The sequence below is a fragment of the Lissotriton helveticus genome, chromosome 5_1 (genome assembly GCF_964261635.1).
Source record: "Lissotriton helveticus chromosome 5_1, aLisHel1.1, whole genome shotgun sequence".
NCBI classification, from domain to species: domain Eukaryota; kingdom Metazoa; phylum Chordata; class Amphibia; order Caudata; family Salamandridae; genus Lissotriton; species Lissotriton helveticus.
Window position 1 is genome coordinate 2,027,310,843 of NC_136065.1, and position 12,449 is coordinate 2,027,323,291.

Here is a 12,449-nt window from a genome sequence, read left to right on the forward strand (position 1 = left end):
AGATTCCTTAAAGCAACCTAGTTAAATAAGAACAATGCATACTACACATCCTTCCCCTAATAAAAATAAAAACAAAAATAAAAACAAACAAAAGATAAATGCAAATTTAAATATAAAAGAAAACTAATTCAAAACATAATCACGAAGTCTCACAGGAACAGATCTGGTTCTGAGACCAACCCCCAGACCAACCCTCATACCATCTCCCTTATCATGAGCATTTAAAGAAGGTTGCAAAGCAGGGAGCGATGTAACATTTGTGGAATCTCCCTGAGCCAACAAAGAAGGAACGGGAGTAACAGTTACAGGTAGATTGATAGGAAGAGATGGTATCACAGAAGGTTCACCAACACCAAACCAATCAGAACTCAAATTATCAGATAAATCTGAATTCTGTTTGTTAGAAGAAATAATCTTGGCTTGTTGGTCAGAAATCTTAATAAGAGCATTCTTGTTCCACCAACCTCTTTCAAATAAGAGAGCTGCAGTTCGAGAGACTTTCACTACTTTCACAGGAGCAGAAAATTTGGATTGACCCTTAGTGATTTTTACAGGCTTTTTGATAATAACCCAATCACCAGCAACAAGAGATTTGTCTGCAACATGCATACGTTTGTCATAATGATCTTTGTAACACTCTTGTTTCATTTTAACACGTTCACGAATTTTAGATAAATCAACATTGACCAGAGAATTCCTCATTAACCACGAAGGATTCAACTTAGAAGTCGGAATGCGACCTCGAAGCAAAACAAAAGGAGAAACTCCAGTAGTACTGTGAGGAGTACAATTATAGTTCCAGATTTTTTCACAAAGAAAGTCAGAAACATCCAGTCTATTAGCACAAGCCGTTTGAATAGCCTCTTTCAACAAACGGTTTGCTCTTTCTATGAGACCATTTGATGAAGGACTATAAAGAGGAACAAAAGTATGCTTAACATCCAAATTGTTTAAAAACACACGCACTTCCTGTGAAACAAAATGTGAACCGTTGTCAGAAACAATTTCATGAGGAGAACCATCGATGACAAATAATCGTTTCAAAAATGAAATCACAGAACATGAATCAGGATTCTTAACAAATGAATAATAGATCCATTTTGAAAAGTAATCAATGGCAACGATAAAAAATGTATAACCAGAATTGAAAACAGAAAATGGTCCCGAAAAATCCAGGGCAATTTTCTGCCAAGGAGCTTCAGGCCATTCTACTGGTATAAGGGGTGAGTTAGACAACTTCCAATGCTTGTCAGAGCATAGACACTGTGGACACTGATTGACAAATAACTTGACTTGATTATCAATACCAGGCCACCAATAGGTGGTTTTAATTTTATTAGTGGTGCCGGTGATACCTGGGTGACCCTCATGTGCCAAAGGGGCGTCTGCTGCAAGGTTCATAATCTAAAGGAAGGTTGAAACGTGTTTTCTTGACTGTTTAAGGGGGGAGGGGGGAGTTTAGTTCACGAAAAAGCAGAGGCTTGGAATGCTCTTTGATTGCTCAGAAATGTATGTGGGACATGTCAATGACACCCTATCAAACTTTGCCGCCCAACCTCCGGGATGTGGGCTGAATGGCAGTGTCCACATGATGATAGGGTGAGGCACTACATGTGTCTCACGTCAGAAATATCTGAGTGTTAGTCACCGATTTACAGTGAATCTGCAATAAAAACAAATAAAAAAAAAAAAAAATCAGATACCAGGCAAAAAGTGGGGGTGGCCATGTCAAAAAGGGGCTCTTTCTTTCACAGCTGTCTTGAGATCCCTTCGCTTAGGGAAGCCAGGGACACAGACCCAGCCCTGTCCAGACCGGACGTGTTTGAAAACCCTACAACTTTATCCTCCTTGGGGAAAAGGGCAATGAGGAATGCGTGTTACACACTACATGTAGCTGCGAGGTGAGAAAAAGTCAGAACATTGGAATCTGGTATTTGCTACCTATCGTTGGCCCCTATTGATGGTTGCCAGCCCCTTCTGGTACTTAATGCACAGCATTTGCAGCACTTTATTCTTGTGAGGTTTAGACTAAACCTATTTCATGGGTTAGTTGCCTTTCCCCACTACAACAACTGGGAGCATAATCTTGAATTGAACCCGTACTAGTTTCACATACAGTTAAAATGGTCACTAGGTAAACCAAACCCACTTTTCACTTGGAGGAGCCATGTTTTCAGGACCAAATTGGTCATGATGTGCCTTTCTACCTCAAGTCAATCCCGTCTCACCAATGAAGGCTTAAGAACAAACAGAAGCATTTCCTTACTCAGGAAAGTGTCTTTCTTCTTGGCAAATAAGTATAAACATAGGGATTTTTAAGTAAATGGATATTGTTCATTTTATTACTGTCAAGTTAAGTTTTGGATTCAGTGGATCCTTGGAGCAATGAGTGTAAAGGAAACATTGTTTTATTAAAGTACCTTCTAAATTGAAAACTATAACTTTTCATCCTCGGCTGCAGAGCAAACTACAAAAACAAAACCCACAATCATGTTGAACGTTTGGTAAATTGTCATCCCTGTTACTTAAGTAACAATAGTCACACTTTTTAATCCTCCTATCAGAAACTGATTTAGTAATTTGTATAATTTACCATGAAACATACTAGGAAGTGGCTCTAGGGGCATAGATAGATAATTAACCCTGGGCGGTGAACCCCGCTCCGCACGCGTGGTTAGCAGAGTTTCCACACTCCCCGAATGAGAATTTTTCCTCATTCGCGCTAGTCAAGTTGGCAAACGCGAGCGAGGGAAATCAACCTCCCGGCGAGATTTCTCAGTGCGGGCGGTCGGATTTCTCAATGCGAGTGGCCACGTATCCACTTGAGTTGCAGAAAGGAAGCAGCGCCCCCATGCACTGTGCATGGTGCTGTTCGTGATTAAAAATTCCCGCAAACTGCATTTTTAGGTCTCGCCTAGACGAAAGCAAAAGCGAAGCTTTTGCTGTCTAGGGAGACAACTTATGTCGCCACTTTCTGGGGAATGTGGACAGCAGACTGTTACGAATTTCTTCTGCTGTAGACAGACTGTCACGAGCTTCTCCTGCTGGAGATTTGACCTCGTGAGCGCGCCTTGACTGCATCTAATGTGTGTGGCTTTTTTTAACGTGGGCCGGGCGTTTGCTTCAGTCAGTTTCGCTTTGAAAGTGCAGGCGTCAATGGGTCTGGTAGTTGTTCATGTGGAGTGCCTTTTGACCTCGTGAGCGCGCTTTGACTGCATCTAATGTGTGTGGCTTTTTTTTTACTGCATCTAATGTGTGTGGCTTTTTTTAACGTGGGCCGGGCGTTTGCTTCAGTCAGTTTCGCTTTAAGGGGCTGGCGTCAATGCGTCTGGGATTTGGGGATTGATGTACGGCGTGAAGTGGCGGGCGCGCATTACATGTTCATTTATTTGTGGGGGAGGTATTCGAAAGGGGCTGGCGTCGATGCGTCTGTGACTTACTATGGAAGCTTGACTTAAATGGCTTGTTAAAGTGCTGCTAAATAGCCCGATCTGGGGACTTGAAGCAAGTAGGCTCGCGCAGGCTTCCAGGGGGGGCTTCAAAGCCACTTTCTTTCGAGAGACAAAACCTACGTTTATACAGTGAGAAAAAAAATGGCGTGGTTTAGGGATTTAAAGCCCCTGCTTCCAATGACCATCATAAATCTGCCAGTTCACCTAACACGCTCGGAGAATCTGCAAAGCGCTTCCCAGCCGCCCTCCTGCTTCCCCCACCTCACCAAAACCCCCACCCCTTACACTCGAGCATATTGGCGACACACGGGACATTTGGTGTGTATTTGTCTTGTTTTCTGTTTGGTAACAATCTGAAGCAACGCGTTTGTTTGACTCTAAACTCTGAACAACCCTCAGGGCTGACACAGAAGTTCCCACGTTTCACATAAAACCGCCACACCTTCCCTGCAGTAAATTGTCGTTTTCCAAAAAGCAGGCTTATTTTTAAACTGCAAAATGGGCGTTCTGAAACCAGTGAATCCACCGCAGATGCCCCTAAATTCTGCGGAGACTCGTAAATATCAAAGAAGCACGTGAGAGGCTGTGATACGTTTAGCACCTGAACCGGCTAGGTGTAGTAGGCCGATTACACGTGCACTTGGGCTGTGTGCATTTATGCACATGATAAAAGTCATGAAAGGTTATTATTTTTTGGAACTACTTCCGCCTTCCTCTAAAACGTGCGAAGCTTACTTACATGGAGAAGTTCTATTTACAAGGTCTGTGTGGTTGGGGGGAGGAGGTGGGGTGCGAGCACAACGACTCGCGACTCTGGAGAAGTTTCCAGATCCTGCACCCCCAACTGAACGCCTCTTCGGTGCTTGTATTACGTGGAGGGTGTGCTGCAGTTCTGAACTGGAGTATAAGTAGACCTGTGCCCCTCTCCCCGCGCCAGAGACATGCCCACGAGCAGTGGGGCACCGGGTTACACGTCTGAAACAAAATGGAAGCCACAGTCCCAATAAATTCAGGCTTGACTCCTTCGCCTGAGCTAAATCAAATACAACATTTACTCAGGACTTTAATCTAAGAGTTGCACAGATTTAAAAAAGTAAAGTTTAGAGTTTAACCTCCTGGTTAACAAAGGTGTGTACATTTAAATTTCGGCGGCGTACAGCATGGCTGCGTACGTTATACCTTACGAACATACATATCTTTCATACATACCAACGTTTTGAAAAAACATGGTTACCGGGGTGGGTGCGCGCTAAGCTCGTAATGTCTTTGTAATTTTTTCATATAAACAAATAGCATGGTGGGAAACGCTGTACATGGCGTGGGGGGCGTGTTATATTACTGGTGTTAGGGACGCGGTCTATTTGTTCACTTTTGTAGGCTCAATGGGTTTTGCGGGCTCAATGCGTATAAGTAGGCAGGCGCGCTATATTACTAGTGTTGGGGGCGCGGTATATTTGTTCATTCACTTTTGTGGGCTCAATGCGTTTATTACTTAAAAAACACAATGTACATTATGTAATCTTTTAATGTACATGCATATTTGAAATATGTTGTGCACATTTAAATTTCGGCGGCGTACAGTATAGCTGCCTACGTTATAACTTACGAACATTTTTTTGATACAAACGAACGTTTTCAAAAAAAATGGTTACCGGTGTGGGTGCGCACCAAGCTCGTAATGTCTTTTTTTTTTCATACAAAAAAATTGCGTGGTGGGAAACGATGTACATGGCGTGGGGAGTGCAGTATATTTGTTCAGTTTTGCGGGCTAAATGCGTTTTGCGGGCTCAATGCGTACAAGTAGGCAGGCGCGCTATGATGTCTGTATTTGTTTTAATAAAAAAACATAGCGTGGTGGGAAACGCTGTACATGGCGTGGGGAGCGCAGTATATTTGTTCAGTTTTGCGGGTTCAGCGTGGTGGGTAGATTTACAGCGCAATAGCAAAAAGGAGGCGCTTTTATAATTTATACGTTCTTTATGCTGTTTAACATTGCGGCTAAAAGGTTATAGCACTTTTTAAATAAAAATGCGTTGTGTCCTTTTACATATTCTTACATTTGTGCAAATTTAAAATTTCGTTTGCTATTTTACGCTAACATTGTGCTTTTTTCATCCGCTATACGTTTCTTAGCATTTCACAACATTTCAAGAAACGAAACCGAAACACTTTAGATACTATAGCTGACCTTTGATCTTTTATTTACATTGACGTTTAGCAGACCACTTCCTGTCACACGTTGACATTTTCACACCAGATTTATGCATTTGTTAGCTTTCCTTGCATTTTATTGCCCCGAAGATCTTATCTGATGAGAAAAAAACGTACTTAACTAGAGACGTTTCTCTTCTCTAAACACATCGCTACTTGGCCACCGCTGAACTTTTCCACGTTTGCCATCTCTTTGCAAAAGGTACGTACTTGTCCTTCATTATTAACATTTGTTAATGTATTTTTTGCGCTAATTTTACAATTTATTTCAAAGTATTAACGCGCCGCGGCTAGGGCGACTGCCTTCGGAATCTGGGGATCAGGGTTCGATCCCCAGCACCGGCGGCAGATTAGCCCAGCACCATGTGACTCTGGGCAATAGCTTGCTTAATCTTCTCAACGGCCCCCAGCGCCTAGAGACCCTTACGTGTGATTGTGCGCTTTACAAATGTGGATTATTATTATTTTTATTATTATGTACTTAATTTTAGCATCACATTATATAATGTTTCCTAAACACACCATACAAAAAGTCTTGCTGCTTCTTAAGTACAAGTGTTCACTAACTTGCCAAATTTGTGCTCATATTATTTGTGTCGACATACATGTAAATTAACGTAATTTTATATCTTACGTTTTGCTGCAGTCATTGCAATTTATTAAATGCTGCTTTTATATTACCACTAGCCTTTTATTAATAAATTACCTAGCAGTTCTGTTTTTCAAAATCGGCTTTTGCTATACACTATTTAATTTACGAGCCCCCGAAAAAGTCTTTCTGTTAACGCGCGCATAAAAATCATGCCGCCATTTTACAACGTTTCAACATACAATTTTGTCAATTAAGTGGGCAAATGCGTGCGCACAACTTTAATGGGAACATAAATTACAATAAAATATAAATTGCTATATCGCGTTGTCACTATATGCAGAGTAAAAGTAACAACATTCGTTTACATCTAACTTTCGGCCGGCATTTTACGCTTTATAAAGTATTGCTGTTCACGCGCGCTCCAAAATAACACCACCATTTTACAATGTATTAACGTACAGTTTTATCGAGTAACTTGCAAAATGGTGCGCACTTCCTTAATGGCAACAGTCATGTTTATTAACTTACAAATTGCAATATCGCGTTATTATATGCAGAGTAAAGTTCGCAGCATTCGTGTACATTCTACTTTCTACCGGCATTTTACACTTTCTGTTATTGTTTTTATTAAAAATCATTCTGCTATTCCATTTCTATTTGTACTTGGAAATGACTGCGAAGTAAGGTTTGCAGCATTCATGTACATACAACTTTCAGCCGCTATTTTGAGTTTCTGGGATTGTTTCAATTAAATATCATTCTGCCTTTGAATATACATAATATTACTTATCGTAATACAAGCAGTAGTTAGATAACAAATTAGATTTAGTACCACACTCTTTTTAAAACTCTGCCATATTAGATAACATGCCATGGCTAAAATGCCCTTTACATAGACTTGCTCGCGCTATGCAGCAAACTTTATAACATCAAAAACTCATTTTCTTTTAATATAAACAATTATCGTAAACATGGGAACATCTTTGTAAAAGTATAACACATTGCCGTTTTCTTATTTGTTATAACTATATTTTTGCTGCTGTTTGCGATTAATTATAAATTACCTTTTCAAGCTAGCTTTGTCATCACTCGAACACCCTCTGCAATGGCTACCAAGCAGCTTTTGCTCATACATGCAACAATGTTTCAGTTACCTCCCTTCATACCAATACTGCATTCCTATTGGTCCTTACCAAACCCCTATCCTAACGTTCAAACAACAGTATTAACTATTTCATAGCTAAAAATAAACCGCACGTAAACAGTTCTTTATTTCTCAGTACAGGCTATATTTTCGGTATTCACTTTATGTTCAAATTATTTTACATCAGATAAATAGCGCTATTATGATATTTGGTAAAATGTCAGTCTTTGGCGTGTGTTCAAACGTAACATATGCGTTTTATAAATTGAGCAAGTTAGGAAATAATTTATGTTTAGTTTATCTTTTCAAAATTAAGTGCTTTGGGTAATCAGCTTGCCATTTCACTGTATGCCACGTGCACCTTTTGTGCGAGCCTAATAACTGCTTAGCAATGTAATGTAACATTTATCAACATCGTAATTTTTTCCTGACTGTTATTTAGTGTATGTCAAATATAAATGCTGTATGTACATTGCATATTGAACTGGGTAAAAAGTGAGGGTGGTACTTAATTTGCAAATTTATGTACTTATTTATTTTAGCAATTTTATATAGTGCTCACTTTACACACTTGTGTCATAATATTTTACAATACAACAACGTATATTACATAATCAGCTTTATACCATCAACAAAATGCCAAGCAGTCGTAACAGACATAATAACTGATGTCTTAATTTTACAAGTTTCTTTACAAGGTGAAATATTTAAGATTTGTTTTGAAGGTCTGCTTACAAGTGGTATTCATTAGGCTAATTGTTTGCAACAAAGATATATTCCAGCCTTTCTAATGTATGCTAAGGTGACTTAACTTGAAGTCTATATTAATACAACTAAAATAATTTTACTTTTGCTGCCAGGATATTAGTATCTTCAATTTCAATTTTTTGATAACAGTACAAAGTAATTGCACTAATTGTAATTAAAAAGAATCAATCACCTTCAAGTGTCAATTGCTACATGTAGGATAATTTGCACTCTGCACTGAGTACACTGCATTTACTAATCTGCACTTACTACTCGCTACTCTGCACTTACTACTCTACACTCACTATTCTGCACTCAGTACTCTACACTCACTATTCTGCACTCATTGCTATGTACTAACCACTCACTACTCGGCACTCTGCCTACAAAGTAGTACTGCCCTCAATACTCAGCACTGTGCGCTCACTACTCTGCACTCTACACTCACTACTCCGCACTATGCACTTACTACTCTGCACTTTGCCCTTACTACTCTGCACTCTGCCCTTACTACTATGCACTAATTACTCTGCACTATGCATTCACTGCTCTGCACTCTGCCCTAAATACTCTACACTCTGCTCTCACTACTATGCACTCTGCCCTCACTACTATGCACTTTGCCCTCACTACTCTGCACTCTGCCCTCACTAATTTGCATTTTGGCTTCACTACTCTGCACTTACTACTCTGCACTCTATACTCACTACTCTGCAATCTGCCCTCACTACCCTGCCCTTTGCACTCACTACTCTGTGCTCTGCACTCATACTCTGCAATCTGCCCTAACTACTCTGCTCTCTACCCTCCTACTCTGCATTTTGGCCTCACTACTATGCATTGTTCACTTACTACTCTGCACTCTGCACTAACTGCTTACACTCTGCACTCACTACTCTGCATTTTGCACTAATTACTCTGCACTCTACCATCACTACTCTGCACTCTGCCCTCACTACTATTCGCTGTGCGCTCACTACTCTGCACTCTACACTCACTACTCCGCACTATGCACTTACTACTCTGCACTTTGCCCTTACTACTCTGCACTCTGCCCTTACTACTATGCACTAATTACTCTGCACTATGCATTCACTGCTCTACACTCTGCCCTAAATACTCTACACTCTGCTCTCAGAGACCTATAACATATCTATATAATTGTTGTATAAATGTATGTAAATCACATAAATACAAAATATATTGCAGAAGAACTACAATATATGTAACATATGCAAAAATTAAAACTAATGCCATTACCAATAACATAACTATTAATTTGCAGAATACCGACAACAACACAAATAAAAATAAAAACATTTGCAATGTTAATAGCTTAATCTTAACTAAGGCGAGACCTATTGCATTGCAAATGCTTGTTCTAACACTCCGCCGCTTGCAGAGCTCCACGTAGATTAGAGGTTGCCAACATTTTTAGAACTATGGCCCACTTTTTTGAACGACAAACTTTCAAGACCCACTTATCTTTAATGGACATGAGAAGGTGTTTTTTTTTTATGAAACTAAAGCACTGTGTCTTAGTGCACTGTCATTTAGAGACCGCATATTGTGCAATGAAATGGCTACTGAATTTCCAGACTTTCAGTTTACTGATACAACTATATTCAACACAAATAGTAATGTGTGAACATTGGGTTTCAGGGAATATTTATGAATTGTGCATCATCAAATAAAGTGTCTTAATTTGCCTCGATGCTATTAAAGTCTTTGTTTACATCAGAATTCAAAATAAAATGTGCTTTTTTTTATTTTCCAACTGCTTAATGTGTGCAGTTCATTTGCAGGTATTTATATTTGCTGTGTGTTACAAAACTTGACATCCTACAGCCTTTCCTTTCACACTCACTGTACCCCAGCAAGACTGTCACACAACTCACTTTACTTTTCTTTTTCTGACTAACAAGTGAGAGGAGTTTGTAAACACCAAACCCCATGCTACAAAATAAGCAGCAATTTGTCAGAAGACGAAGCCTGACTTCTGTCTTCGAAGTGCAGCAAATGTGGCCAGATAAATACAGAATTTAAAGGCATATTTTTTTATTGCTTGGACTGTTATAACCCACCAAACATCGGCTTATGACCTAACAGTAAGTCGCGACCCCCATTTTAAGAAACACTGATTTAGAATGTAGTGAGTAGTTCCCACCAGGATACGTTCAGTAGAGACCAGCATTTTAGCATGGAAATTACATTCCTCATCAGTCTCTCACAATGTATAGAAATGGTCTCTTCCTTTGATATATCAGTATAAAAATCTAATTGTTTGATAAGAATGTATTTGATCGTAAAACCCTGAGCATAGTAAGTAAGTCTCTAGACCAAACAATTATTTCAATTTTATCATGGTGGTGTTTATCTCTCAATCATTTTGATTAATATTCAATAATGTTTAACATAGTTTTGAAAGATGCCTTTTGTATCTTTATATGCACTGTCAGCAAAGAAGTTAGTTACTGATTTTCTTGTATAAATTCCTGACTTTATCTAAGAATGTCGCCCTTTTCTAGAAGGGGTTCAAAGGTGAGGATAAATAACTTGAGAGAAAGAGGGCAACCATGATGAGTGCCAATATACAATAAAAGGCTCATAGAATCTGGTTATTAACAAAACAACAAACCTCTTTGCAGCTATGTAAAGAAGAAAGATGCTTTTTCAGCATCAATTGATATTAATTATCAGGCATTCTTTTTAAAGGCAGTTAATTGGGCTACAAGAATTATTAGAAATATTCTATCTGGTGTTTGTAATAATACTGTTAAGCACTCAGCTAACCTCTACAAAACTTGTTTTCTGGGAAAATTAGGAACACCCTTTTATTCTTTGCTAGGGCTTATTAGTCATTTGCATATGCTCCATGATCTGGTGCCATTAATAACAGGCGAATGGATTTGGTGCTCCTTACAAATGTATCTACAATGTCCTTAAATAAAACCATTAATATGGGCCCTCCGCTAGATCCTTGTGCTGTTCATGTTGTCTATAAAGGTTTTGCCTAATCATTACCGAGCTACATAACACATTTGGCCGTAGCCTTCTATCATCTGGACTCCAAGAATTCCCTGATGCTTCCTCTCCTAAAAATGCTGACCCATTGGTTCTTAGCAATGTCTGACGGATTTCTTGGTTGCCCTTTCTGGCCAGAATCTGGGAACAGGAACCAGTGAGTCTCTTGCTTTAGGGAGGTAAATGAATGGCCTACTTGACCCTGTGCAGTCTGGTCTTTACCTTTATACGTGGGACAGAATCCAGAGCTCTTGCTTTCACAGCTGATCCTCGCCTCTTCTTACATTAAGAATGTAAGTCTGCACTGATTGATTGGATATTGGTGCAACTTCAGTTTCTCAAGGCACTTTATGCCACTGCTTATTTCAGTGTAATATCTAGGGACAAGCCCTAGCTGTCCTATATTGCCCTCTCCAAAATTATGTCATTAAGATATGGGGTACCACAGGGTTCCTCATTAAGCCCCACACTATTCAATGTATACATGGCACCACTTGCTAAGATTGTCCAAGAGTTCGACAATCCATAACGTCCTATGCGGACGACACTCAGCTGGACGCTGAGAGATCATCATCCTGTATGGAAAAAAGTCAAGGAGTGGATGACAAAAAGCGGTTTAAAATTACATTTGGACAAATGCAAGTTAATGATACTCTGGAACAAGGAAATTCCCTGGCCCTTCGTAAGCTGGCCTGCATGTCTGGGCAGCCCACCCGTACCTCAAGAAATAACTAAATCTGGGTTTTGGCTAGAAAAAGATCCTTCCATGGCGACACAGGTTAAGAAAGTCACAGGCACCTGTTTGGACTACTTAGAAGTCTCTGAAAAATCCTAGATAGGATCTCTATTCAACTTAGGAAGACAGGAGTCTATTCCCTGGTCACTTCGCGCCTGGATTATGGAAATTCGTTATTCCTAGGGGCACCAAAATATGTGACCCGCAGACTACAGGTGGTCCAGAACGCAGCAGCAAGGTTGCTGTGCAATGTCCCGGCTCGGGAGTCGGTAGAAAATCACCTAAAGGGGCTACATTTGCTCCCAGTAGAGGCCAGAATCAAATTTAAGACTCTGGTCATGACGCACAGAGCTCTACATAACAGGGGCCCCAGGAAAATCAAGCCTAATATCCCCATGCATCCCAAATAGGCAATTGTGTTCAAGCTCCTCGGAGCTTCTAAAACCAACAAAGGCCAGGAGGGAGAGGTGGGGAGGAAGATCCTTCTCCCACCTTGCTCCCAAACTCTGGAATTCTCTACCACAGGAATATCCGGTACTTGAC